The sequence below is a fragment of the Stegodyphus dumicola genome, chromosome 10 (assembly GCF_044657685.1).
Source record: "Stegodyphus dumicola isolate Sdum_Otavi_A_Nest chromosome 10, ASM4465768v1".
Lineage (NCBI taxonomy): Eukaryota > Metazoa > Arthropoda > Arachnida > Araneae > Eresidae > Stegodyphus > Stegodyphus dumicola.
This window is the reverse complement of record NC_140777.1, coordinates 18977378-18983377: the sequence shown is the minus strand read 5'-3', so window position 1 is coordinate 18983377 and position 6000 is coordinate 18977378.

Genomic DNA, 6000 nt, shown 5'->3' with positions numbered 1-6000 from the left:
TTCGCTTCCGATAGTGAAGAAAGTGACCCAGAGGTTATTGAAAACGAAAACATTTCGATTGACAAACTAGTCGGTATTCTCAACACAGCAATTATAGGACTTGAACAGCGGAACTTTGTAACTGAACAAGAAATTATGTCTGTTTAATAGAATTAAAGAGAAAGTATTATCACATGAAACGAAGCAACTTACATTGAAAGAAACGTATAATAAAGTAAACAAATAAATATTAAGCTTTTTCTTTTTGTAAATTTTGATACCCTTTAGATCATAATTGTTCTTTATTTCATAAATTACGGTTTTATATTTTTAATTTTGTAATTTCTGCATGCCATCGTACCAGATTTAAACTTATGATCTATAATTCGGAAAAATCGATAATCCGGAATCGCCGAAGTCCCGACGAGTCCGAATTAACGACTTTTGACTGTATATGTATAATGGAGAGAAAATTTATGTGGGAAGGTCCTTTGCAAATGATTAGCATACTTGATATAAAATGAAATAATGACTGATAATAGAATTTCACTAATAGCATGTTTTCTGAGATCACCCCTCCCATAAAAACATCTATTTCAGTAAGAGGTTACTGTCTTTGGGAAGTTTGATTGCATTTTCTACAAAAAAGCACACACTGTTTTGCATATCATTACATTCGTCCATATCTGTGTTGATAGCAAAAACTGAATCATAATATTAAATGATGTGAAATATATCCAAGGAAATTGCAATACAGTTTAACTAATTAAATGGATGTATAATAGAAATATAAAAATGCATGTTTCCACGGGACCTTCATTAAGAAACAAGAGCTAAAAATTTAATAATAGTGGATAGCATGCAGTTGTCATGAAAAATATCATTCATAAACAGCTCCGATTATGAGCATTAGGTAAAACAGTTTTGAGGAATAATAAGCAGAAGTAAGAAAGTTTTTCTCATCATCATATTCGAGGCCATTTTTTTTTTTTTTTTTTTTTTTTTTTTTTTCATATTTTGTACTTGGATCTGTTTGAGGAAGTGATTGATTTTGCCATCAGTAAAAGTTATCCTGCTTAAAGCAGTTCATTATTGTGTTTTCTGAAACATGGTTTCAAGATATATATTTAGCAAATGCAGAAAACGCACCAAGGAAGTTAGTTCTTATTCACTCATTTTCACTTTCATCGAAATTTTCCTCATTATGAAGAATACAACTCACCACACAAAGATCATATTCTTTCATCGCTCTATAATAATTCCTTAATCCCAAACTGGAATAATAGATATCATGTTTTCTGCAAGGAATAAAACTCCAAATTTTCCTCATTATGAAGAATACTGCTCACCTCACAAAGATCATATTCTTTTATCACTCTATAATAATTCTTGATCACAAACTTGAATAATAGATATCATGTTTTCTGCAAGGAATAAAACTTCAGCATACTTTATAGAGTATGTGTTGTGACATGCAGTTGTAAATCAGATCAAAGCTAAATTTCTTTTCACCATACAGTTTCTATATTCATTCATTAAATATTGCTGTCATCGTCAGCAATATTTCATTATCAACCTTACATTATTTTCCCCCAATTTCATATTCATCAAGGAAAAAATCAAATACATTGTAACATTTTGCTCACATTAAATGATATAATAATTATAGTAAACGATAAGGCAAATTCCGATGGTTTTGTACAAGTACCGATAGAACTTTGATATTTCGAAACGTTTGCAAAACTTGCAAAATATTAAAATAAATTTAGATTTCAGAGGCAGAAAAAAGTAAAAAATATCACATCTGAAGTTTGGTGTCATTAACTTCACAAATGATGTTAAATTATACGAAAGCACAGTAATTTTACGATTAACTAAAATATCAACAGAAAAAATGCGTTTAAAATTCAGCATTAAAACAGTAATTTTAAATATGTAAGTATTTTTATAATTAAACAGTTTAGTGCTTTCGTAAAAACAAAACAAATAAACAAACAAAACAAAAACCACTCAGTTTTTTTATCTTATTTTAATAGTTTTAATGTAAATAAAAACTCTAAAGGGATATAAGCGTATGTATGTATACTTTTTTTTTTTTTTTTTACACAACCCTAACTAAATAATAGAAGAACCGGATTAAAGTTAAAAAAAACAGTCAAGATTGGCATGTACACTGGGGGGAGGGACAGTTCTATATCTTCCATTCTACTGGGCCGATTGACTAAATTCAAATTGCGTTTTTCATGTATCGAAAGAACGACTTAGGATATATATTAGATTTACATATAGCATTGTCCTAATATAGGTATTTTGACACAAAATCGGGCTTTCTCTGAAATAACATACCAATTTTTTTCCGTATTTCGTTTCTACGACTCAGATTATGCCACAACCGCAAGTTTTGTAAAAATTTTTGTGTAATTTTAATATTTAAAATTACACAAAAATTTTAACAAGTAATTTTTAAAAAATTAGCTCTCAAAATTTTAGCTCCTCTATGTAAATTGAATTTAGTAAATATTTATTAATATCTCATTTTTATTAAATTTATTTAATTCTTTTTTTCACATTTCGAAATTTAGGTTCATTCCATATAAAATTCGCCCATTTTTTATGATTTATTTTTAAAATTTGCATTTTTAGATAATTTTTAAAAATTTTTCGAAAAAAATTTGAATTATAATCTGTAAGGTATTTTTCCCGCCATCATAGAGCGCCTTCGTGGTGCAGTGGTCTGCACGCCGGGCACGTATTCCAGAGCTCCGTGATTCGATTCCCGCGAAGGCGTTGCTTTTTTTTTTTTTTTTCAAGTCTCTTGCTTCCAAATAACTTAATAGCTCTACAAATCTATAAAGTTTTTACCATCATCTTAAAGTAGACGGATTTCTAAGCATACCTGCAAAAAATTATTTTATTTTTATTCAAAATTTCCGAATATATACGTGGATTTATATATTGGCGCGTTTTGAAATTTGGCATATTTTTTGAAAGCGGTGATAACATCAAATGTGGTTAACGCACTTTGTTAAAATTATTTGAACCTAAGAACAATGTGACTTTTTTTCCGCTCGTGCACAATGTAAAAAGAGAAAATAAAATAGGTTGCCGCAACTTAAGAAGATCGCCAAGTGAATTATTCTTGGCTCATACTGAAAAAAAAATGCACCAAGATAAATTTTTTAATTTCTCCATAAATTTCGCACCAAATTTTAATATTTAGGCATAATTTGAGTCGTTGAATCACAATATGAAAACAAATTGGCTCGTTATTTCAGAAAAAGTCCGATTTTGTGTCAAAATACCTACATTAAAACAATGCTATATATAAATCTAATATATGGCGTATGTCGCGCTTTCGAGTCCTGAAAAACACAATTTGAATTTCGTCAATCGGCCCAGTAGAACGGGAGATATAGAACTGTACCCCTTTTTTTTCCGCTAATTTTTAAGAACCTGAACAAAGTTAAAAAAAGCCAAGATTGTCATGTAAATGCTATTTTTCAAAATTTGTTTAATTATTCTATTTCCCTTTATTGTCAAAGGTTCCACTAACCAGTAGTTACATATGATTTCAACCTTTACCATCAGTTTATTTCTTCACTTTTCTCACACAAAAATTATAAGATTTCTCTTTTCGGCATACTCTTATGGTGTAATTGAATAGCACACTCGGCGCGAATTCAAGAGGTCCAGTGAAGGCATTTGCTCATTTTCTCACTCTTGCATTTAAACCTAATAACTCTACAAATTAATTAAGATATTTAAGTAGAAGGTTTTTTTGAGGTTAAAAGATATTAGATCAAAGTTGGTATTTTGTTATCCACTAGTGTGAGTTAGTTGAATTATTTCTAATATTCATGTGTGTATATATTTATTACTATTAAGTTACTTCCTCGCAAATGACAATTTATTTGAAAGCACCAAGTGAGTGTAAGTTTTTATATTTTTGTAAAAAAAGCAGCTTTTTTTAATTCCATATAGTTCCAACAAATATTTTTAATGGGAAAATATGCATATTATACATTTACATTATATATGCAAATCTAACATAAAGATGAGGCAAATGACATAATTGCTTCTCACATTATTTCTTCTTCTTTTTTTTGATTCCATAAAAGATTCTTATACAACGTTCTGTACTAGTTGTGGTCATAATGACGAGTTGTAAAAATTAATGTCCATATAATAATCGTTTAGCGTATCCATCAAAAAGTCCAAGTCGTCAGTAGTATTCGTTGAAATTAATGAAGAGTCATCCAATGTAACTCTTTCAGATTGAAAATTATTAAAACTCATTATTATTATTATTATTATTATTATTACTATAAGGGCCCAGCCCCGATCCTTCTAATCGGCATAAGCTGGCGTGTGATCAAAAAATGAGACTGGCCAGAAAAAAAATATATATATTGTTACGAAATGTACAGTCGCGGTAAGATGGCTTCCCCGCAAAGCAGTTTTAGGGTTGTCATAAAATGGCAAGGGAAAGCAGAGTTGCCGCATTTGGCGAGAAATCACCCATTTGGCGACAAAATTGGCGATATGCCATGGACGGATGCAGAACCTTCTGGAACGAATTCTTACCGGTTTAGCCCAGAATGTTCTCGAACACAAGCCGAAAGCTATATAAACCCTGCTGGTACGCAGTCAGTCAGTGTGTTTCATCGAGAGGGCGAGTGAGTGTGCCTCGTCTAGTTAGTACAGTAAAAAGTCGTTAATTCGGACACCCATAATCCGGAATGATCTATAATCCGGACCTCAAAGCTACAAACTTTCTGCGCATGCGTCGCGTTCACGCATGCGCACAGACGTTTACGAGTGCGCGTAAGACCTTTAAGGCTGCGAATATGTTTTTGCGCATGCGCGTTTAATGTGTAACGGATGGTATAATCTAAGCAAAAATTATTTAATTCAGTTAATGTTGCAGATTGCGTTGTTCCTTAATCTTCGAATTGGATCCGGCTTATTATTTTTTGCGGACTATTAGAGCAATTTCATAAAAGTAAGTTTGAACTTTCGATTATGTCAAATAGAATTTCCGATATATATTTACTAATATGTAATTTGTATCTACAAAGCGAAAGTATGTTTTGAAATCCGAAATCTGTTTATCAATTTCACGCCGCGGATTGGAAGTTGATCTGTCAGCACTATCCTTATCTTCAGGGCAGATGTTTTTATTTCATTTGGCTTATAATTCCTTACTAAGTGTAGTATTTCATCTCGATGTACTCCGTCTTTGATATGATTTAAATCAAGTTCCTCGTCATTATAATTCGCTTCCGATAGTGAACAAAGTGACCCACAGGTTATTGAAAACGAAAAAATTTCGATTGATAAATTAGTCGGTATTCTCTACACAGCAGTTATAGAACTTGAACAGCGGATCTTTGTAACTAAACAAGAAATTATGTCTGTTTAACAGAATTAAAGAGAAAGTATTATCACATGAAACGAAGCAACTTACATTGAAAGAAATTTTTAATAAAGTAAACAAATAAATATTAAGCTTTTTCTTTTTGTAAATTTTGATACCCTTTAGATCATAATTGTTCTTTATTTCATAAATTACGGTGTTTCATATTTTTAATTTTGTAATTTCTGCATGCCATCTTACCAGATTTAAGCTGATGATCTATAATCCGGAAAAATCGATAATCCGGAATCGCCGAAGTCCCAACGAGTCCGGATTAACGACTTTTGACTGTATAGAGTTGGTGTCTCGTCTAGCGAGTCAATCCCCGTAGAGTCAATCGAGTTGACAGCCGGGCAGCGAGTGCCGAGTGGGTTGTCGCGTGCACCGAAAGAGTCTCGTAGTGTATCGCGGTTAGTGCATCGTCGAGAGAGCGTGTTGAGCTCCGGGAACGACTGAACCGAAGAGTTGGGAGCTGTGCTCTGTGTGTCGTCTTGTGCATCGTGAGTTGTAGCGTGGAGAGTGTCGAGAGTACGTGGAGTTTCGAGAACGACCAAGCAGAGTCGGGAGCTGTACTCTAGCGCTTTGCCGTAAAGCTGTCTCCACTT